Genomic DNA, 24,201 nt, shown 5'->3' with positions numbered 1-24,201 from the left:
TCCGTACCTACAGAATCGATCTTGTTCTCTAGAGCTGTGCGTAGGTCCGCCATTGCCAGGTCCCATTTGGCACTCAGTCCCGTTATGGCCTCCAGGATCTGGTGCTTGTCCCCTTCGGGGGTGTCCTCCGCAGGGGTCGTGACCATGCTCTGCACCGATGCTGAGGGGGTCCGCTGCGTTTTCATGAAAGCCTCCATCGTGGGTTGCTTAGCCTTGACTCTCAACCCTTTAGCCGACATGGCGCTGCCCTTTACTCCTGTACGACTCCACCTTAGTGCAGCTGTTGCCCTGTCCTTGGTCCGACAATGGTCTGGCTCCCAGGTCCCCTAGCTCACATTCGAGATGGCACTACGAATTGTTTTATGGGTGGGCTATGGCCTCACACTCCTCATTCAACTCCCGTAGGCCTTGTCGCCCAAGCATCCAATGGTATCTCTTCCTGCGGTCAGATCGCCGAGGCTCCATTAACGTGTGCCAGGCCGGGCTCTCTCATGGTGCTAGTTCGAACACCCTGCCATATGTCCCCTTTGTACTATTCCTACAGGCAATTCTCGCAGCCATGTCCCGCAGTTCAGGGGGATCAGTTTTGTTTCTCCTCGGAGGCCTCTTCTTTGTTAGCTGCCATCTTGGTGTCGAAGCGGTCACACAGCCGTACCAACAAAAACATGTATATCTCACGATTCCCAGGGACTATGAGCTTCTCCAACAAACTTCACTTGGCGTGCGGCTTCCGACGCCTGATCCCCAAAGTTCTAGGCGCTCGTTGCAGTTTCAACGGGTAACTTTGGCAAAATTAGAGTCGGATCATCAGGAGCTCCTCACGCAGCACGTCCTATTCCATGGCCAGCTAGCCACGCCCCCCCCCCTACAACCGATCATTACATTGTTGAAGAAGGATACTCCCTTTCTCTGGACAGCAGCCCAAGATGAAGCGTTCCAACGATTGAAGTCAGAGTTTACACAAGCCCCCATCCTGGCTCAACCTGACATTGATCGACCTTTCCTAGTGGAGACGGATGCCTCCAACTATGCCATCGGAGCAGTCCTAAAGCAGGAATTCGAGGACAAGCTAGAACACCCCATTGCTTATCTCTCGCAAACCCTAACTCCTAGCGAGACCCATTATTCTGTTCGGGAAAAGGAACTATTAGCCATCCGTCAAGCCTTCACAGAGTGGCGTCATCTACTCCTGGGAGCAAAACATCCTGTTCAGGTCCGTACGGACCATCGGAATCTTCAAGTTCTACAATACATGGAATGTGGGAATAGTCGGCAAGCCTGTTGGGCCTTCTTCTTTGCCCAGTACCAGTTCCAAATGCATCATGTTCCTGGAAAACACAATATAATTGCTGACGCCTTATCCCGACGTCCCGACTACGAAACTCTTGAAGATGGATCCTTCCCAAAGATGTTTCCCCACACAATATTTGTAGCCCAAGCAATCAGCCTCCTGGAAGACATTCGGATACTAACCCAGTCCTCTGGGATCTGGAAGGAATTTACTGGGAAGAATCGATGGAATCTTAAAACAAAGGACGGGTATTTGTTCAAGGATAATGGCCTGGTCATCCCCACACAGAGACTGCAACAAAGGATTACAAGCCTCTGTCATGATACCCTTCATTCAGGACATTGTGGCATCACCAACACTCTCTGTTTAATACAAAGACAGTTTTGGTGGCCAAAAATTAAAGTTGACGTCCAGCAGTACATCCAAGCCTGTGCAGTCTGCAATCTAAACAAGCATGATACCAAGAGATCGGCAGGTCTCCTACTCCAACCAACGCTACCAACAGGACCCTGGGAATTCATCGCTACGGACTATTGTGGAATTAACACCTTCCAAGGGATACACAACTATCATGGTTACCATTGATTTATTCACTCACATGGCTCATTTTACACCCTTGTATAAACTACCATCTTCTTCAGAACTCGCTGGAATCTTCCTGGAACACATATTCCGACTTCATGGACTCCCTTCCAAGATCATATCTGACAGAGGACCTCAATACATATCTCAATTCTGGAAACACTTATGCTGTATACTAGGAATCCAACGGGCCCTCTCCTCAGGTTATCATCCACAGACCAACAGATCTACTGAACGTGTGAACCAAACCCTGGAGCACTATCTTCGCTGTTTCACCACCAAGGTCCAGGACAATTGGTCACTCTTAATACCTGTGGCTGAATTCGCCTACAACAATTCGGATCATTCGGCTGTCAAGAACAGCCCTTTCTTCTGCAGTCAAGGATTCCACCCTTCGGTTCCACCATCCATTCTCCCACATCCTACACCAGTTCCTAGAGTCGACTCCTGGATTGAAACCCTCATCAACGTACACAAGGAAGCCAAAGAACACCTCAAAAGGGCCTGAACTAACACCAAGCACTATGCGGACTCCAAAAGAAGATCAGGGCCTTCCTATGCAGTGGGTGATAAGGTTTGGCTATCCTCGAAACTACTGCCTCGACACTTACGACCAAATAAGTTGGCTCCCCGGTACTATGGACCTTTTTACATAAAGGAAATCATTAACTCAGTGGCCTTCCAACTCAAACTACCAGACTCCTGGAAGAGGATCCACCCAGTGTTTCACACTTCTCTATTGAAACCATACATCCAGACCTCCCGGACTGCTCCAAGATCTACCCCTGTGATTGTCGATGATCAGCTAGAATACGAAGTGTCCAGAATATGTGTCTCCAGGTACAGACGTGGTCAGCTACAGATTCTGGTTGAGTGGAAAGGGTACCCTCCCAGTGAACGCACCTGGGAACCAGTCTCAAACCTAAATGCCCCCAAGTCTACTCCATAGGTACCACCTTATACACCCGGGCAAACCCGGAGGAACAGGCCTTCGGAGGAGGCATGCTGTCATGAACCATTGGACGCGTCCTTTCTGGACTTCCTGGTCCCTAACCCATAGGGGCTTACACTCAGCAGTACTCCCAACATGGCCGCCGAACGCGGAACGCTGTTTACCAGTTTCCGCGTCGTATGCACTACGTTCTATAAAGCTGACACGCCCCCGCGGCTCCGCGCGTCTCAACGCTACCGCTTGCAGTGGCTAGACGTGTGCTGCCATAGTTCGTACTGTGAATTCCTTTGATTCCTGGTTCCCGGTCCCCTAAATTCCTGCTCCTTCATTACTTCCCTTTTTGTCCTCTGTTGCTTCCCGGATCTCCTTGCACTAATTTCCCGAGTGCACTCCTTGCCGTTTCCTGGACCTTTCCCGGACATCTGAACGTTTCCAGGAGATGGGACGCTGAACGCACGCTGGAACCTGAGGACTTACGCACAGGGTTATACAAGACCCGAACTGTGCGAGAGAAGGCGCCATCGAAGAACTCCAACAAAAAACTCAGACAGGTGAGAAGGGGGGGAAATCTGTGACACACACGGAACTTAGAGTGAACTTAGAATGAGAATGTGGGCAAGCGCATGTAATCTTCCGAGTGGAGTGTACATATGATATCCTATCATCAAAATAAAGAAGGTATAATCGGGATCATTTCACCACCTTAACCGCTGCACGCCAAAATCAGGCAGATTCCGGTTGTACTTGTACTGGCCACCGAAGCCTTCCCGCTCACTAAAATTGCTCACAATGATGACGCCGGAAGTCACGTGAAGAAGAGTATGTGGGGTGTTGCTATGGTCCGTTTCTCGGATGGGAACTAGACGCGTCGCAACGACTCGGTAAGCCTTTCATAGAAACTCTTTATTTTTTCTGATTCTTTTCATCCTCCAGTGGTCATTCTGACTTTCATCCCTTGTGCCTACTTCTATTCCTTCATTTGTTTCTCTGCCTTACAGTCTGTCCTTCCCCCTTATTTATGGAGTCTTCAGTCAGTCTTAAGCTACTTGTTACGAAGCATTCCGAGGAATCCCCGCTCCTTATTCATTGTCACAGCATCTACATCCTCATTCTGTTACCTACCTACCAAGTAACACCAGTCTTCCAGATTCCAGATAAGACAAGACAATTAGGCTTATAATCACGGGGCATTCACCAGAATTCACTCTTCACCTTCCCCTGTTTATATCATGGTGGGATCAGCGTGTGGTATGGTTTATGCGAAGTACCGACTTGGAAAGATAGAAAAAGAAAAAAGGTATGTGTTAAAAATTGTGCATGCATGAAAGCGAAGTCCAGGTCCTCGTAATGGCTTGAATATTTGAGCAGATGCTAGAAAAGCAATTCCGAATCTACTTTTCCCACCTCCATCTCGAGGTTGCACCATGAGTCTTGCCGAACAGGGACAGACCAGCCTGTAGACACTTAACAATGTGCAGGTAACCAGGAAACCCAAGAATGAGACTATTTGTTTACAGGTTTCCTTTGTGCACTGTTTTTAACTAAGATACGGGACCCCAGAAAGAAAATACAGCCTCGAGAAACATCAGAAATGTGTTTTGGGTGGAATGTTCTTTTGGTGACCCATGTCACTGTGGGAAGGAAATCCAGATACCACGCATACTGCAAGGGACATGAGAAACTTTAGGTTTCCTTTTATTTCAGTTAGAATTCATCAGAGCACTCAGAAATGCCTGACTTACACTTCATGTTTTTCCCTATTTGTTAGTACTGGTTTCAAATAAACAATGGCAATCTTTAAGTTCAGCGAGTCTGGTCTATTGATCCTACAAGACAATGCATGTATATGATGCGAGTACCTGGCCATTTGAGGCGATACCTAGGATACGACCTATTGGGCCAGAGTGCTGGGTGTAAAGCACATGGGTTAAGAGCTGACCTTTCACTTCTGGTAGGCTTGTATGCCTCAAGTTCAAATCCCCAGAGGGCTGACTCAGCCCTCTGTCCTTCAGAAGTCAAAGAATCAGGAAACACTACATTTGATAGCAATACCTCTATGATGTGATTGCCTGTCATTTGATTCCAATACCTGTACAACCTTTGGTGATACTGTAAATGGCATATGACAACACCTGGAATGATGATGGTGCTACCTTTATAATGTAAATACCCATTGATAAACCTAGAACTTCTCACCAGTTCGGCACCCGGCCGTTTTAAGGTTACACCTGCCATAATATACCATTTTATGTAAATTTGATGTATTTAGCGTAGGTTTCTGCCCTTCAAGGGCAATAAATACCCAGCCTTCTGCCATCCAATCATTAATTACCTGGTATTTTATGTGAGCACATGGATGATGATGTGAATTCCTGATCAGTCACTACCTGCAAATGTAATATAATGTAAGTGGTCTTGTATAGCCACCCCGTTTGCCACTATTGGTGGCCTCGCTTGGATATTTAAGAGAAAAGGTGATGGAGCTCATTAGTGGGACAGTGGGAAAGGCAGATGCAAAACCTGTGCACTTGATGGGTGCAGGTTGGAAATATCCATTTCGTTTTCGTTTGGCGGAAAAACTTGCCATTGATTACACACAAGCATTTGATTGTGCTAATCACAATCCTCTATGGTGTAAACTGTGGGTCTAGAATATACCTGGGTCCCTTTTATCTTTCCGGATTCATCTCCACGAGTGCACACTCTTGCAGGTGAGGTTGAACGGACAGGGTGCTCTGACGGAGGTCTTTCATGCCAGAAGGGTGCTACGTCACGGCTGCCTGTTAGCTCCCTGCCCCTTCAACCTCTACCTGTCTAGGCTGGGCGATTTGTTATCAACATCCTAATTTCCTCCACCTAGGATATCGTCCGTGGCAATCCAGTATTTAACATACACGGCCAATGTCATCCTCATAGAAAGGACCCAGGTGGGCCTGCAAAGACAGATTAATGCCATCTGGGAATACTCCACTCGGAACAAACTGTGCATTAATAGCAAGAAGACCAACGTGATTAGATTCATTGCTATAAAAAAGTAAAATGGGTTATGGCTGGCATATGGAAGATCACATTTTTATCCCAGCACCATCGTTAACCTATTTAAACTTCATAATGGATATGCACGATAATATTGATCTCCCAATGGCATCTCAAGCGCATCACAGATGAAGAAGATTTGGTTCCACTACTGTATGTTCTGCCTGTTGCTTACCTATTATAAAATGAAGGTGATCCCAGGGTTGCTATATCGCACCGAGATACATCACAAGCTGCGCTCGCTTCTGTATGACAAGATCAAATCCATGGTTTGGAAGCGATACCCGAGTTTACCGGATTGAGATATGAGCTGGGTTTAACCTTGTTGAGGTGCTTGCTAGACTGGAGGATAATCTTGCTGTATAGAACGTTGCTGGAGCCTGTGAAGGACTCCTTGGAAGAAGACTTGGCAACGGTTCTTCACACGTCCTCAATAACAGCTGTGACCAACTCTAGGAAAAGTGCTGATGAAATCCTGAATAAGGTGGAGCTATCAACCAGTGATCTTATAATTGATCCAAATGAGGTAAAGAAGCGTCTGATGACACATGATTGGATAATTACAATTTCAAAGATAAGGCAATATAAATTATACAGCAGTCTGTCACCACTTGATAAGCCCCGGGGTGGTATTCCTAAACTATTTCCTAAACTCGTATTGGGCTTGCCAGTTCTTGCGATATAGATTGGACCTGTTCCCACGGGTGAGATATGCCAGATTAGATCGCTGAATAAGGTGACTGATATGGGTAGTTCATGGTGCAAGGACTTGGCAGCCTTACAAAATGGAGAACACATTGTTCTGAATTGTCCCGCCATAACAGTAGTTAGAAATGTATAGCTGGGCGTTACGGACATAATTCTTCTCTGCTCAATACAGATCACTTATCTGCCCGAATATCAAGTGCTGAGGAGAACATTGCTACTATTGCTGTTGTTATGATCCTACATAAGTCTGGCTTGATAAGGCCAAGATGGAAGAAAACACAAGTGACTTAGACTCAGCATGTGTCTTTTTGTAAAAATTGTGACAGATTCTACTAATTTAATAATGTCTTGCTCTTTTCTTTTATCTTTTCTTTTTTACTGAATATGTCGTTTATGGATGCAATACATATATTAACAAAATATCCAAAGGTTTTCTGTTTTGTAAACCAAAGTGCTAATAAAAAAATTATAAACAAGTGGCTTAGCTACTTGAGGTGCTGATTATGTTCTATGTGGCGATTAAGAAATGCGATGAATCTTCTTCCCTCTCTTAGTTATTTAGAAATGTCTTCTTTCGAATACTCAAAGGTCTTTAATTGTTTTATAAGTATTGAAGTATATATGGATTTGTATTTGCATTTGACATGTTTTTGGTCTTTTTTAGATGTTTTATATGCATTTTTGTGTAAGGATGAGAATGAGCAACCAGAATCACAATAAATAAATAAAATAAAAAACACTGATTATCTGGTATTTTATGTGAGCACATGGGTGATGATGCGAGTTCCTGATCATTCACAACCCGCACATGTAATGTATGTGGTCTTGTTTAGCACCCACTATTGGTGGCCTTGCTTGGCTCTTTGAGCTAAAAGGGGGTGGGGTTCATTAGTGGGGCAGTGGGAAAGGCCGATGCAAACCCTGTGGTGTTGATGGCTGCAGGTATGGTTTTGGCAGAGAACATTGAGAGCTTTTGGTCTGGTTAGCAACTGATGTCGGAGAGTGTGACGGCTAAAGAGGAGATCTTAGTCGTGGCTCGGTTAGTGCTGATGTGCTAACGGCTAGGCCTGTAGTGGGCGTCTGTGGGGGGTTTCTGTGTGTAGTGTAATGTGGTAGGAGATCTTAGATGGGGAGAAGGTTAGTCAGGAGAACAGGAGAGTGGGTCGTACAATGCACAACAACCATGCACTCCCACCACTCTTACATACAGGTCCCATCTCACTAGCTCACTCTTCCCCTTTCAATCGCTCTCCCCCCCCCATTCTGTCTCACATCAATACATTGTATCCCATATGCAACAAAATAAACCTCTGCCAATTGGCAGATGAGGGATTGGGCAGTCTATAAACTCCAGTCAATGTCCATAAGCTACAGCCAAGGGTTATGGATGGCAAGACCCTTTGGTTCAGGGGAAGGGCTGCTTGAAATTTGGGGCCACAATCACCCCTTTTGCTTTACTTCGCATGCTTGTTAGCAGGCTGCGAAATGCCTCAAATCTCATCCCACCATTCTCAGGGGCAGTGCTCAGTGGCCTGTCGGAATTCTGCCCACCAGGGCACGTCTTGTGCAAGGCAAGAAGGTGTTGGTCAGACCTTTAGGCATTGGTCGGGGCGGGGGCCTGCAAATGATGGAAATACCCGGTTGTGTACATGGCCTTTGGATGGCAATTCCTGCCTTATGATGCAAGGCCCTTTTATTCGAGTGTGATACCTTACATATGATGTGTGTACTTGGCATGTGATATCAACATATGCTGAGGATGTGGGTATTTGAAGGCACAGTCTGGCGTATGATGCGAGTGCCTGGCCATTAGCTGGCAGTACTTGTCATACTGGTCTCAGTTTATCAGTGTTATAAAATACTGTTTTGTCCTCCAGTCCCTGCGGCTGATCCCGGCATATGTACCCTTTCACTACATGGTATATGTCACTAAGCTAAATAATGCTCTTATGTAAAGACACCTGACGCTCCCTTGCCTCGTCGCGCCTTGAAACACTTGTGTATAGGTGCATTATAAATTCCATATCATATCATCATAGTGTTAGCGGGGGAGTGAGCCACTCACTCTGGGAGCATGTACGGACCTGCAGCGCATGCTGCAGTAACAGAACCTGGGCACGAATAGTCTTGTGGGTCCAGGGGACTTGATCCACTCTTATTTCTTCATAACAGTCACCTTGGGGAATCTTTCAGAGGAAGTTCAAATTTCTTGCAACTGTTTTTGCCATTAGCATGGAACCTTTGACATAAGTGACCTGCCGCGGCTAAAATTGAAGTTTAACTTGTTTGTCAGCTTTCTAATTTGACCAGTAGTTGATCTCTCTGCCGCTCGAGTTGAACACTTTCTTTTTCATTAGCTTGCCTCGGCTTTTCCCACACAGTTTCATTCTGTATTGAGTGATACTCTTGTGTAGGGTGGCCAGTATGGCCCCCAGAATAGATTGTCCCATCAATGCTTCCACCAGGGACACTGCAGTGGACGAGTGAGGGGTCATGCAGTACACTCTCATAGAAATTGGCAGAGGGCTTGGCGCAGATTAGAAAAACTTTAAGGTGCGCATGAAGCGCTCAGCATCCCCATTTCTCCTTGGTCACAAAAAGGGGTGATGCGTTGGAGGCATATGCTTAACGATTTAAGAAAATCTAAAACACCTCCCTTTGAAACAGTGAATCATTAACACTCGTAATTTCCACAGGAAGGCCATGTGTGGCAGAGATACTTGCGACAGCCAGATTTACGTCCTTGGTGGCTAGGAACCTCACAAACAGTACTTCAGGATATATTTACCACTGAGTCACCCACCACTGGAAAGTGTTGGTCTGTGTTGATCATTGCAAAATCCATGCTTAGAAGCATCCAAAGGATTTCACTCCTTTCATGTGACTGTCGAGGCGGAGGGCGGTCCATCGGGTATAAGCCTGGTACCAGACACACTTTTGTACAAAATCCTCAACTCTGGATTCCAGCTCGGGAAACCACCCTTCTGCCTTGGATTCGCTTTTGACTTGGTGACCCTTGTGTGCCAACTCCAGCACCTTTGGAATCAGGATCAATATACATTGATGCAAACATCTTGCAACAACAGACCCTACAGTGATTCGGAAAGATAGTGGTGAATGTTCCACAGGCTCTATGAGATTGCTTTCATTGCTGCTGTGCGGCGCTCCTGGAAGGCCAGAAGCTCTTTCCATCCTCCTATCCAGAAAGCCTCAAGAGCGAGCTGGAAACACTCATATGCTGCAGATGCAACAGCAGTTCCCTGCAGTGTCATGGAAACCAGAACCCGCCTTGGTGAGCATGCAAATTTAGTTAGTGTTGTAAACGGTAAGATAGCTCAACAGGTTGAGCTCTCGCTGCTGCGATCTGTGGGTGATCTGCAGGTGGCACATTTAAATCCCGGCAGGGGCAACTCAGCCTTTCATCCTTCCAAGGTTGATAAATGAGTACCAACGTCGGTTGGGTGGTATTGTATGTAAATTTTTTCTCTGTAAAGCGCTTTGGCGAAAGCGCTATATAAATAACACATCATTATCATTAGACAGCCTCAATAATCCACAGACAAAGATGTCAGGAAATTGAATTGTTGAATTCATTTTGTATGGAGACTGGGATGAGTGAGACTGAGTGGGTCCCTATAGCTCTATATGCTCTGCATTAGTGCTGCGAGGCCAGACATTAACTCGAGCACAGGAGGCTCATCCATTTCACAAAATGGACGCCTCTTAGTGCTTGATTTTAAAAGGTATTTAAACATTATTTGTGAAATGTTTTACATAGGAACTTTAATTAAAAAGAGGTTTATTATTTGTTTTAGATTATTGCCCATCTTTTAAGCCCATACAATTTTTGACCGCACTATTCCTTTAAGAATGCTTAGCCACGCCCCTTTTACAATCTCCATTTGCAGGGTGGCGGCCATGTGCTCAGGCTTCCCATTTTCCTTTTGTCTTTCTACATATGCTGGTGGGTTTTTCTCCCAATTGGGTTGGGGGCTATTTCTGTGTCTCCCCTGCAGACACTTCAAACTCTCAGTTCATTTTTTGTTTCCCCACCAATTTTCTGGGGTCCATCTGGTGTTGGTAGGTTGGGTGTCTTATCTCTGTTGGGCAGGAACAATCTGAATCCATTCCATGTCAGTACTTGATTCCATTCCCCTGGTTCCAGTCCAGGCTCTGCCGAAGTGCAATCTGGGAGTTGCGGTTCTGAAAAAGACAAAAGAGAACTCTGGCCAGAAGAGAGGCTGAAAGGCACTGTGGACAGGACAGCCGTACAAGCAGACATATACAATACAAAACCAGGGAAGATACGGACGTCGTCCCCCCACTCTGCCTCTGAGTAGGACTGGCTCCGATATACCTTCTGGTAGGACACCAACCCAAGTCGGGAGGGGCCCTGGTTCTCATCAGACAGGGTCATTAACATGACTCTGTTACATGTTCTGTTCTGCCAGTAATTCCTTTTGCGCATACTCTGTGCCTGGGTCTCCTGGGTGCCTGGAAAGCACCCATCAAGGTTGTCACCCCCGATTAGTATGTTAGAGCCACATCATACTCCAGACTGGGAGGTATAGTGTTGGACCAGACATAATCGGTATGAGACGTGTGATCGGTCACTACCAATCCCAGTTTCCCATACCTAGATGTAGCAATGACGACAGCCCCCTAACACTGTTAGCGTGTCCCGCACTGTGAATACCTACGCTTAGCCCGTCAGTGATCGGCTTAAATATGCAAATATCCCAATTGTTGTCCTCTTGCGCTAGTACTGCCCCTAGTTTAAATAAGCTTGTGTCTACGATTATTTCAGTGGGACACGCTGGATAAAAAAAGTCATTTGCATTCTCTGTTAGTGCCTTCTTGACGGCCTGCAAACCTTTTTCCTTCATAGCAGCCCATTGCCAAGGAGCGTTACACTTGGTGATGTTCCTTAACTGTTCGGATAAAGAGTCAAGGTCTCGGATGAACTGGCCTCAGTGTGTGACCATTCCATGAAAGCTTTGCACCTCTTCGGCACTGTCGGGTGCTGGTTCAATATGAATGTCACATACCTTATGGGATCGGCAGATAACCCACCACCTGGAAAACATATCCGAAAAACATCAGCCGTTTCTTTAGGAGCTTGCACTTTTCTTTATGTAAGATGGGACCATGTTCTTATAGTCTAGCCAAACTGTATGTTCCTACTCAGTGGACATATAGGCAACAATAGTACCAGTTATGTTGAGGACCCCTGGGAAGCCTGCCAACATACTCCCATGTGTTGTAGACTTGCACAGCCGATGAAACACCGAACCTCAGGCATTCATACAGATGAAAGCCTTCATGTGTGGTCAACAGAGTGAGGTACTGAGACTCAGGGTGCAGCACTACTTGGTGGTACCGAGCCTACAGATCAGGTTTTGAGAAGAATGCTGCACCCTGTTGGTCAGCCAGCATGTATAGTGGGTAGAGTGCCATTCCTGCCCAATTGATTCATGTGGGAGACGCATATCCACACACAGTTGTGTACCGAGCATGGTTGCTTTGGCTTCCTAAGATCATGATGGGGGATTCCCATAGTGTGGGGCCAGCCACTCTCTCAAAGATATCCCCTTGTACCAACACTTATCTAGTTATTGACCCACTTTCTCTCTCACTAGAAGGGCACTCTCTCTGCCTTAGTGCAATTAGCTGTATGGGTTTCCTTTTAGGCGCCCCACACCTTTGAGTAAGGGACAATGCTGGTCGATGAGGATGGACACGTCTTCTGTGTATACCGCAAATGCAACCATTTGTAATTCTTTTCCCGGTTTCACACCCCAGCAACATCTCTTCACTGACTTTTGTTCACTCTATGGGGATCGGTTTTGTACCACTGGGGTTGTCTCTTACATTTATGTCCTGCACCCAAAACGGCCAAGATGAAAAAGATTTCTTCTTCTGGCTGTGACGTCTCATCGTGGTCATCTCTTGAAGCAATGACTTGGGCTATTTTTACACTTCCTCTTGCAGTGTTTGCTTGACCACAACACCTCCGTGGAAAGAGCCGAGATCTCCTCTCCCTTGTAAAATGATTGGATTTGCCGCAGCGACCACCATCCTGCCCTTTGGCTGGGCAGGAGCGGAGGAGCAGGAGCTAATACGCAGTAGCACTCCACCGCAGCAGCAGCACATCACCACCACAGCTGAAGCCTCCAGTGGGTCTCAAACCCCCTCCGACTTGGTTTGCTTTGCTGTGGTTATTCCTTAAGGCTGGATCTTGAGACAACACTTACTTCTTCCACGCCCAATGAAAAAGGTGTTCTGTCCATGTCCACATCCCTTTTATTAGCTAATTCATGTGCTCATCCTAATTTGAGAATCTTAGAGATACCAGCTTTGTGCGATATTTGCTTACGTAATTTTGCAGAGAAGCAAACTTGTACCGCTTGTGCCTTCACTTATTCATTGGCATTTATCAGGGTGCAGGTGATCTCCTGTTGTCCAAATTGGGCATGACACGTATCCAGAGTCTCATCCTCCCTCTGTTTGGCCTCTCTTGGCAGGAATCTTTCATAATTAGCATTGACTATGGGGATGAAATGGTCCGCCAAGAGCATTTTAGCTGCCTGGTATGGACCATCTGTTGCGGAGAAGGTATTGAAAATGATGTGCTCCTCAAGCCCCGCCATGTAGCAGAGAGCACCGCTTTGTAGCACCATCGTCCTCACACTTGGCTGTGAAGTACATTTCTAACCTCTCCACCAAGAGGGATCAGCGGTGTTCTTGGCTTAATGTTGCTCCCGTGACATTGAATCCCACCAATGCAACACACTGTTAGCTAGCCTTGGAGGTGGCATGAGTCTGTCCCCTGCCGCACCCATGTTGTCAAACTTTCTGTATTATTTTCTTTAGGTGGTAATTCCTGGATGAGCTACTAACATGCAGTGTTCAGCTCCTTCATAGGCATCCTATGTGGGACCTCTTAAAAATGATAAATCCCCACACACATTTTATTGCAAGTAACTGTAACCTGACGGAAGTTGCTTATAGGGGCCAAGTATCATTTCCTAAAATGATGTTCCCCTCCGGATCATGCTTGCACAAAGGGTGAGCACAAGCACTCTGAGATGGAGCCGTCACCCTCTGGGCAGCAACGTTGATCACTGGGGTGCGTCACCTCTCCTGTGCGCCTGCTGAATACGAGTGGCCGTTGTTTTGCTATGTGGGCCTAGGCGCTCTGGCAGTTTTTCAAGCACAACCTCGAGAAGGTTCCTCCTCCCTGACTTTCTCCGACCACTCATTCACAACCCCATTTCCTGTCTTGAAACTAGAGCTTTGATGCCTGTGGGTTTTGTGCGCTGCTACAAATGTAATAAATACAAAAATAAAATAAATACTGGCTGGGCTGCACCCATGGGCGTGATTTTGGGGGAGGTCGAGTGCTTGTCCCCGCCCAACGTTTGTGGCACACCATTTTGTCCCACTCCTTTGGCATGGGCTGCTTTCATTTAGCTGTAATGCCCCGCCCCTCGCACCCCGACATTTTAAGCAAAGTTACTCCATTGGCTGCACCGCCTTTATCACCAATGTTGGCGAGGGAATTAGCCACTTTCTGTGAGGGCATGCGTGCACCCACAGCATGTTCTGCAATAACCGGACATGTATACTGTTGTGGGTGCTGGGAATGCCACGCCCAATGCCAGCTTGGCCCTTTTATGGGGGCTATCACAACCTCCTCTGCTCTCTGTTATTGCCTACTTTGTAAGTCATACCTCTCAACTCTGTGTCATGCTGGCACAGTTGTTCCAGGTAACAGGGAGGCAGGAGGCTGGGTGGGAAGTGAAGTGGGAAGGCGGGATGTTGGCAGATTTGCCTTGTATTGAAATAAGAAGGACGTTTGTGAGAAAGCTCTTTGCCTGTCCATTTTGAACTGCGCAGCACAGCAGGCGAAGGGGCACCATCGAGGCCATTACAATGTCAATGAAGTCGGTGCACTGATTGTGCAGTAACCCATGTCTGGGTGAAGCAGAGCGAGCAGAGCGGATGCCTGGAGGCACGGAGACCGCCGTCCCACGTGGCGCAGGAGGTCGCACAGAGAGGCCATGCCGGGCCACACGCATACACTGTTAAGGTACCCGCACACTCAGAACGCTCGTCTCAGAGCAGCTGATTCTCCCGGGCCGCAAAGGTGATCTTCATGGAATGCTCACAGTAGAGCAGCTCGGAGTCCTGGGCTATGGCAGTAACTGTGCCTCACACACACGGTGGGAGGTGGCAGGGAGGTGATCCCAGCTGATGGTGCTCATGCCTGGTAAGGCGGCCATCATTGCGCAACACCCCATTTCAGAGGCCAGAAGATATTTTGCATGCCACAACACGGTGCTCGTTCCTGACAGGCGGCTGTGGATGCCACAGAGTCATTAAGGGGACCAAACAACAGAGGTTCAAGGGAAAATGTCGGTTCAAGATGGAGCACCGGGTGGCCAGAACCAGGGGCCACAGATACAGGAACAGGCCCCATGCAGGCTGCCAGATATCCTGGCTGCACAAATGCCAGGTGCCTTCGACGTCATGGACACAAGTAACATGGGGTGCAGTGGGCCCGGTGGATAAGGTATTTTGAACTGTACATGGGGGCCACGGGCCCATTGAAGATGACAGACAAAAATCTCTTCTAAAACTGGCAGTAGGCCCGGCCACACGTGATATTATTGATGAGATGCCCTCTGACAGTATTGATTCCATTCAGGACTTAAAAGAGGCTTTATCTGCGTATTTCACCCCACACACTAATGTGGATTACGATCGCCACCTGTTTCACAGCACCAAACAGGCAAAAGGTGAGACTATGGATGCATATGTCATGAGACTGCGCATTATAATGAAGCACTGTGATTTGGCGAATTACTCTAATACACGGGCCCTGAGATCTCAAATTATTGCAGGATGCGAATCACAGACGTTCAGTCGGAAGCTGCAACATAAATCCTGCACTTTGGACGAAATGCTAACACTGGCACGTGCTGAAAGAGCAGTTGACTTGCAGGTGGAAAGTTTCAACACCTCCACGCCAGTGAACGCAGTTCATCGACTCCAACAGGAGAGGAGACTGGAGGAACCATTTTGCTACAAATGTGGCTTTCAATACCAACACAAAGGTACGTGCCCCGCCATTGGCCACCGATGCACCACGTGTGGAGAGGAAGGTGACTTTAAATCAGTGTGTAGATTCTCCAGGGAGGAAGGAAGGGAGAGAGCAACAGAATCTCTCCCGAGATTCAAACAGAGGGCCATGCCTCCGACATCACAGTAATTGGGGACAACATCGCATCCCCCACCGAGGCATGCAGACCCAGAACCAAAAGAGCGGGAATCGGGTGATGAGAGACAGAGACAAGAGAAAGGAGAAGGTACGTGATCCGCATGAGACCGGAACGCAGATCCAGGCACCACGTGCTCTACCTAGTAGAGCAATCTCTGTCTGAATCTGAGGTTAGTTCATCAGGGAGTGAACAAAGAAAGAAAGCATATGGCTACGTGCTGGGCAATCCAGTAGCCACAGAGCACAGTCCAGCATTAATCATAAAGCTCAACGAAAGACCCACCAAGTTTCTTATCGACACCGGGGCTATGGTGAGCATAGTCAGCGAGAAAATATTCAAAGAACTACCTCAGAGCCCAAAACAAATCCCTGCTACCATAAATAATTTATGCTTATGGAGCCGAAACACCACTCAAGTGCATAGGACGATTCGAGGGGTTGTGCTGCTACAAGGGGCAAGAGTGCCCATACACGTGTTGGCGACTGAAAATGAGAGTGGCTGTGTACTTAGTTTCAAGGCGACCATTGAGATGGGTCTCATACATGTCCTATACAAAATCATGGTACACAATACATTGATCCTGTAGCGATGATCACAAACCTCTACCGCAATCTCTTTAAAGGGATTGGTAAACTCCGAAACAGACAAAGGAAGCTGCACATAGATGAGACAGTGTGCCCCGTAGCACAACATTACAGGGGCCTACCAGTGAATATTCAAAAAGAAAAATGTGGAAGACGAGCTAAACAAGCTCTGGGAACAGGACTTAATAGAGCAGGCCACAGGCCCCACCACTTGGGTGTCGCCCATTGTTCCGGTGCCTAAGAAAGGCTCTGACGCCATCAGGCTGTGCGTTGATATGAGGAGGCCCAACCAGACCATCCGGAAGGAGAGGAACATGGCATCACTGACATGATCCATCTTTTGAACTTTTGAACGGGGCCAGGGTCTTCTCGAAGTTGGACTTAAAGAAAGGATATCACCAGTTGGTACTGAGAACTGAAAGCAGAAACATCATAACTTTCATCACCCACCTGGGACTATACCGGTACAAGAGGTTGAGCTTCGGGGTCTCCTCTGCAACGGAGATATTTCAGGCCCAGGTCCACATTGTGATAAAACATATCCCGAACTGTATAAACTATAGTGACGACTTCCTTGTGTTCGCGATGGATGTCAGCAAGCACGACGAGACCCTGGCGAAGGTGTGTAAATCTCACCCTCAACCAAGAGAAGTGTGAGTTCAGGAAAGGGACACTGCACTTCTTTGGTCATGTCTTCTCAGAAAATGGCATGGATCCGCAGAAGGTTGCAGTGCTGAATAAAACATCGCCCCAAAGCAATGTCTCTGAACTGAGGTCATTCTTAGGCCTCGCCAGATACTGCACAAGATACATTAAAGACTTTGCCATAGTCAGTGAACCCCTGAGAGCGCTGACTAAACAAAATGCAGTGTTTAAATGGTCGGACACGTGCCAAAGAGCTTTCGAGATGATTCGGGAAAGAGTCGCCAGAGCTCAGAATATGTCCTACTACAACCCTGAAAGGTGGACCATAAAGACCCGTCACAGACACACATTGTTGCCTATGCAAGTAGGAGCCTGTCAGCCACCGAGCAAGTCTATTCCCAGGCTGAAAAACAAAGCTTGGTAGTGGTCTGGGCCTGCAAACACTTTCATCTTTTTCTTTACGGCAAGTCGTTTCGAGTGGTGACGGACCATCAGGCACTCCTATTGTTGTATGGCAACCCACAAACCAAAATGCCACCTGCATCGCGAAATGGGGGTTCCGGCTACAGGACTACTCATTTGAGATAGTATACCGGCCAGGGAAGGAAGAAAACCCAGCTGACTTCTTTTGCAGACATCATAGAACCGGATGCACCCCTGAACCGTTAGTGGCAGACTGGTATCTTAATCCAATAAGCCATACCAGAAGGGATTGAGCTGGCTCAAATGGCCCAAGAAGTGGAGGCGGAGCCGGCATGTCGGATCATATGGGACGGACTCATGTCGGGCCAATGGAGGAGAACCAAGGAAAGAGGGAGTGCGGCAGCAGAGGATGTACTGGTGGAGGTAGAGCGGTTGCTACAAGTGAGAGAGGAACTGGCACTCTCAGGTGACAACCTCCTATTGAAGGGTCACAAGGTGGTAATTCCAACATTCCTGAAAAGAAAGGTAATTGAGCTGGCCCATGAAGGCCACGAGGAGTGGTCTCAACAAAGCGCATGCTGCCCCAAAAAGTGTGGTTTCCCCAACTAGACACCAGGGTGGAAGATCTCTTCAAATTATGCCCCGCTTGTTGCCTCCTCACGCTGAACAGACATCCGGAGCCGTTGAAGAAGTCCGAACTACCAGAAGGTATATGGGAGGCAGTGGCAGCTGATTTCTTTGGCCTTATCGAGGGGGGATGTACTGGCCATCATGGACGAGTACTCCAGATATCCCAAAGCGCAAATTATATCGGCGACAGCATCTCACCATGTGATACCAGTGCTGGACTGCATCTCCATGGTTTACAGTGTCCCTCGGGTAATGAAGACAGACAAGGGGCCCCTGTTTAATGGACACAGCTTCACAAACTTCAGAGAATACATGGGGTTTCACCATCATAAAGTCACTGTGTTGTGGCCCCAGGCGAATGGCATGATTGAGAGGTCCATGGGCAATCTAAAGAGGGCATTTCAGGTAGCCCGGCTCACCAGACAACCTTATGAACAAGTATTGCATCAATCACTGAGGCACTACCAAAGCACACCGCACAGCTCCACTGGGAAAGCCCCTGCAGAGGTAGTGTTTGGGAGAGACATCCGGACAAGGCTACCCCAGGCCACTCTGCCTGAAGATGGAGCAATTGTGGATGTCGAAGTGAGGGAAGGAGATGGGGTCCGCAAAGGAGCGCATGAAAGAATACGTGGACGAGCACCGGAGGGCGCGGGAGCCTCACCTAGAAGTAGGGGACATTGTTGCAGAAAGACAGCCTCAAACACACAAACACACGCCTTTGTTTCATGAGGAACCCCTGATCGTTATGGAGAAAAAGGGATCCATGATTACGGCCCAAGGGAACACTGGCTCAACCACTCGTAACTCATCCCATTTCAAGAAAGTTCCAATGTCGGGGTCCTGACGAATAAGTGGGAGAGTGAGAATACCCATTAACTATATGTCTGATGATCCCTAGACCAAGAGGACTCTGGATCTTCGGGCCAAGAGGACTACCTGCTCCCTCCTTTCCTGTCACTCTCTGGCCGGCCTCCCTTGGCCCTCTTCCTGTTCCCACCTGTGAGGCTAAAAACCTTGGGCTCATCTTCGACTCCACACTTTCCATCTCTCCTCACATCTCTGACATCTCTAAGAAGTCACGCTACCAGCTGCACCTCCTCAGAGGTATTCTTCCTTTCCTTTCCTTCCCCCAGAAGCTCACTGTCTCCAGAGCTCTGGTTCTCTCTAGGCTGGACTACTGCAACAGCCTCTTTCTAAATCTGCCTGCCTCTACTCTCTGCCCTCTGCAACTCATCCAAAACAGGACTGCGAGACTTGTCCTTGGCCTCAAGCCCAGGGATCATATCTCTACAGGACTGAAATCTCTGCACTGGCTCACAGTGGCAGCGAGGATTAAGTTCAAAACCCTCTGCATTGTCCACAAGGCGTTCTGGGGCCTGGGGCCTCAATATCTTCAACTCGCTCTTCCTAAATATCTTCCCTCTCGAGCTCTTCGCTCTTCCACCTCCAACTCCCTCAGGGTCAGTCGCTTCTCCAAGCAGCGAGTTGGTGGTAGAACTCTTTCTTCTGCTGGGTCCTCCCTCTGGAACAGCCTCCCGGCCTCTCTGAAACTTGAGGAGAACCATCTCCGGTTCCGGAAGCACCTCAAGACCTTCCTCTTTGCTTCTGCTTTCTCTCCTGCTCTCCCCTGCTGATCACCTGACTGAATCTTAAACTGCACTGCTTACCTGGCTACCCTCTGATCTCGGGCCCAGGACCCCTCCCCGCCAGTTGCACACCTGCACTGCCCCCTGGCAACCCTTGCATTCAGGGACTGTTCTGTATCCCTACAGCCCCGACTACCACTTGCCACCTGCTGGCTGCACTTTTAATTATTGTCTTTATTTATCTTACTGTTATCCTATGTACTGCACTGTCCCCTCTCCTTTCCCTTTCCTCCCTCCCTTACACTTGCGCGATATCAATGTCACCTGGTGTAGTAGGATCCATGTGTCTTCCCTCTGTTTCCCCTCCCTTGCTTCGTCGCGCCTTGAAACATTTGTGTATAGGCGCTTTATAAATGCCATATCATATATCATAAGCCTCGCCGGCTCATTCAGGAGATGGCCTAGTGAACAATGTTCCTGCATAGTTTATCACATCGTTGGGTGACTGTTTAAATTGGGAGGGGGGTGTCATGTTGACACAGTTGTTCCAGGTTACAAGGAGGCGTGAGGCTGGGTGGGAAGTGACGTGGGAAGGCGGCTGTTAGGCAGAATTGCATGCAGTACCCTCTGGGACCACCACATACAATTAGGACTACAGGTGTAAGCAAAACCAACCTTTGGTAGAAGTCTGTACTACACAGTTTGTGGTAGCGAGCTGAGAAACCAGGCTTATCTCAAGAGGGAATGTGAGCAGTACAAGGATGTTACACAGAGGTCTTACAATCACAGTGGTTCAATTAGAAACTTACACTCAAGGTAAAACACTTATTAATTTATTACACAATCATTTAGAAAACATTCACCAGAAGGAGGCAACGTAATATCATACACAAATAAACTTCAACAGCAAACCAATACGTTTCTGAGTAAATTAGGCTCCCCTGAAATAGGAGCAAAATAGCATTTCAGTCACTTTAAAAAGGCGGTTAAAGGCACAAGTTAATAGAATAGATCACAAATAATTTCTTAGGCAGTGCAAATAGTTTCAGTTCACTAGAGGAGTCGATTCAATTCAATAGGCCTAGGCCAAAGCCAATGGGCTAGTCTCTTGGATAGGAAAGAGCAGTGCTTGAAGTAAACAGTAAAGTCTTTGCGAAAGTTCTCAGAAGTAGTTTGTACGGAAAATAATCATATGTTGGGTCACAAGCTGATTAGGCCTGCAAGTTGGAAAAGTTCCACAATATTTCACCGCGAGAGAGGCGTTCTCTCAATCGGGTTGGCACAGTACCTTAATATGAAGCAAAAGATGCAGCTGAAGACGTTACTTCCTGGCAGTTCCTGCAGATCTCGGTGTTCCTGAGCCTCAGTCATGGGGACAAGAGGGAGGACGTCAGGGGACTCCTGCACTGCACGGGATCGTCGGAAAATGCGGACAAAATGAAGTCACTTCAGTTCGAGTAGGTGTAGTCAAGCACACAAGCTGGTGTCCTTCCCCCTGGTTAATCCTAACCAGCTCCGAGAATGGTATCCAGGTGGCTTACAAGTTGATTGGTGCCACCAACTCAAAGGAAGAAGTCCTCCTTGAAGGGGCTTCTCTGTCGAGATGAACTTGGCAATTCGAACCTGCAGCAGGGCTTCACCGGGCAAACCAACTGTCCAGAAGTTGCAACAGCCGTCCTCTTCCAGCTTGTCTTCGGTTCTTTCGTTCCAGTGGTCGACTCTGCCTTCCAGGCCAAGAGACTCGCCTTTTAAACAATTCTCTCCCTTTCATTCCAGCCTAACTGCCACTTACCCAGCAGGGTGGCTGTCCTTGCCGGACAGTCAGCCAGCCAATCACGCCATAGTGCATTTGGGTCTCCTAGGAGACTAAGCACAGGGAGTTTCGGGCACCTCCCTCACTTCCTGCCCACCCCAGACACTCAGACGCCAGAGGCAGTCTTCAGTCCTGAAGCCCGCCAAAGGCATGAAAACAAAGGGACCAAACCTAGTTTGCCGTGCAGAGACAAACACTAGAAGGACCTTTCCAAAAAGAAATGGCGAAAAAAGAAAACCGGGACCCGTTTAAACAAAGGGGCTTAAGGCGCCATCTTGAAAAACATGGCTCCTGCGATTTTTAGCTACTGGTGTTTGCGGTCGGGAAAAATCATGGTAGTTTGTTGTAAAACCACTACCATCAGCCATTTCAATAGAAAAGGGTAGCATTTGACTGCTACATGAGTTTCTAGACATAGAGGATACTAGGTAACCCCTCCAGCACTCTATGGGAAGATAGTGTGTGCTGGGTCCAGGAATTTAGAAAGACTAGTAAAGTCAATATAACCTTACATACTCTGGGAAACAGTAGTTTATCCCAGAGAAGGTATATACACCTTTGGGAAGTCAGAAAGACATCCCTGCGTCACTGCACTGAGGGTGCTGTGTAACACACAGGAAAAGATGCCTATGGAGTTTTCTTAAAACTCCATAATCAAAGAACGCAAGAGTAAAACACACATCAAAATACATGAAAGAGTGGGGAAAAAAGGCTCACACTTTTTCCAGGTAAAAAAATCAAGTCCTCAAAATACAGCAAAGTTGCTGGGGGTCTCTAAGGTGAAGGGAATTAGAACATTTATGAGAATTCTTACTAACAGCGGGGTGTTGGCAGATTTGCCTTATATTGAATAAAGATGGACGCCTGTGAGAAAGCTCTGTGACTGTCCATTTTGTACTCTGCAGCATGGCGTGTGATGGGGCACCTTCGAGGCCATTAGACTCCGTAATCTGTTTACTCATCTGCGAAGCCCCTTGCACACCCATACACTTCAATGGGTTCACCCCAAAAACCAAATCTGCTGTTTTCACCAGCAGTGGGGATCAAAAAATGACATTCTGTTTTTCAATTAATAGAAAATACAAATGTGAGGTTAGTAACTGGCCACAAGATGGCAATACCTGTTAAATGGACGATCAGTCTATTGTCAAGGGAGGCAGAAGTGCTGGGGCCGTTGTGCAAGCCGCCCTCAGGCCTCAGTGCAGTGTGCACGCACACACACACTGCCTCAGGTGACCAGCCTGGCCTCACAAGTGATGGTGTCAGTGGGAGGAGGGCCACTCCCCTTCTGCCACGTGTCTGCCTGCCTCTCTCTTTTAATGTGCGTGTGTGGCGTGCATGCATCCCCAGAAGACACGCGTGGTTTTCTTTGGAACGTGTCCAGCTGGGCTGCTTTACTTCTAGAAAGTTCCCTGCGTGGCGGCGGGCGCTAGGACCCAGCGCCGGCCGTGCTGGAGGCGAGGAGGGTGGGGGGGCGGCGTTGAGGAAGTGACACTTCCTGCAACAGAGAGGAGCGGCCGTGGGTCTCGACTTCGAGCACGGGATCCGCAACCGCCAGGCGACCCCCCCGCCGCCCGCCCCGCCCCCCAAAGCCATCAGCGTCGGCAGGTGCCCGCCAGAGCGCCCTGAAGTGAGTCCCTCGGCATGCAGGCGCTGCAGAAAGCAACTATTAAATGTACAGATGCGAATGCGATGCCTTTAAAGTAGCCAAGCCCAGCAATCACACGCCCTATGAGCACCTGCACCGCCCATACGCACCCAAGTACAGGTGCCCCTCACCCCCACATACTGCAGTTTCTCCCCCAAAAGTACCTCATCATTGCACTGTATAAATACTTTTTAACTTTTTACTTAAAATTAATAAGTATACAATATTTAAACCCGGAATTCATTTTCTATCTTATGCTTTGGTTGTCTTAATAAAGGGCACTTTCATACATGCCAACATTCTGTGACCAAAAATCTGTAGGAATCTTAAAGTTTCAAAAATAGTCAGGCGAGGAGGTAATGATAGGGATAGGGCGCGTCTGCAGCCCATTGTCATTGAATGAGCCCGCCGCCGTGGGTGCATTCAATGACAATGAGGCGCCTGCCATGCCTTCTGCCACCACGCCAGCTCGGGGGAGCCCTTGAAAGACTCCCCCGAGCTGGCATGGTGGGGGGCTAATGTCGCCTTTTGTCAAAGGCACCCGTGGCGGAGGGGCGCATTTAGCCCAGTGCCGTGGGCGGCTTTTACATCAAAAGCCTGCATGCCGCACCTTCTCCCACTATGCCAGCTCGGGGGAGCCCTTGAAAGACTCCGCCGAGCTGGCGTGGTGAGGGGCTAACAGGGCCTTTTGTGAAAGGCACCCAGTGCGGAGGGGCGCATTTAGCCCACTGCCGTGGGTGCCTTTGACATCAAAAGCCTGCGTGCTGCCCCTTCTCCTGCTACGCCAGCTCGGGGAAGCCCTTGAAAGACGCCCCTGAGCTGGCGTGGTGGGGGGCTAATGGCGCCTTTTGTCAAGGCACCCGCAGCGGAGGGATGCGTTTAGCCCACCGCCGTGGGCACCTTTTACATCAAAAGCCTGCATGCCATGCCTTCTCCCACTATGCCAGCTCGGGGGAGCCCTGGAAAGACTCCCCCTGAGCTGGCGTGGGCAAAAAAAAGAAACATATAAAAAAAAA

The 24,201-nt window shown here is 48.1% G+C and overlaps 2 protein-coding genes across 4 annotated transcripts in view; one reads left to right on the top strand and one right to left on the bottom strand.

Annotated features, from left to right (window-relative positions):
* LOC138452987 (NACHT, LRR and PYD domains-containing protein 12-like) overlaps window positions 1-22,909 on the bottom strand; it is a 468,167-nt gene extending 445,258 nt beyond the window's left edge. The window contains exon 1 of the mRNA XM_069605368.1: window positions 22,659-22,909. The gene's annotated coding sequence lies outside the window, so the exon portion shown is untranslated. The remainder of the gene's footprint in view (window positions 1-22,658) is intronic.
* LOC138452988 (NACHT, LRR and PYD domains-containing protein 3-like) overlaps window positions 1-24,201 on the top strand; it is a 415,916-nt gene that overhangs the window by 175,295 nt on the left and 216,420 nt on the right. The window contains exon 1 of one of the 3 annotated variants that reach the window (XM_069605373.1): window positions 22,974-23,167. The exons of 1 other annotated variant lie outside the window; for it this stretch is intronic. The gene's annotated coding sequence lies outside the window, so the exon portion shown is untranslated. Of the gene's footprint in view, window positions 1-22,973; window positions 23,168-24,201 lie in introns of those variants that run through there. One more of the 3 variants, XM_069605371.1, reaches the window with a different exon arrangement.

The sequence above is a fragment of the Ambystoma mexicanum genome, chromosome 4p, assembly GCF_040938575.1.
Source record: "Ambystoma mexicanum isolate Mex_15411 chromosome 4p, UKY_AmexF1_1, whole genome shotgun sequence".
NCBI classification, from domain to species: domain Eukaryota; kingdom Metazoa; phylum Chordata; class Amphibia; order Caudata; family Ambystomatidae; genus Ambystoma; species Ambystoma mexicanum.
Note: the sequence above shows the minus strand (reverse complement) of the source record. Positions and strands in the feature narration are given on the sequence as shown.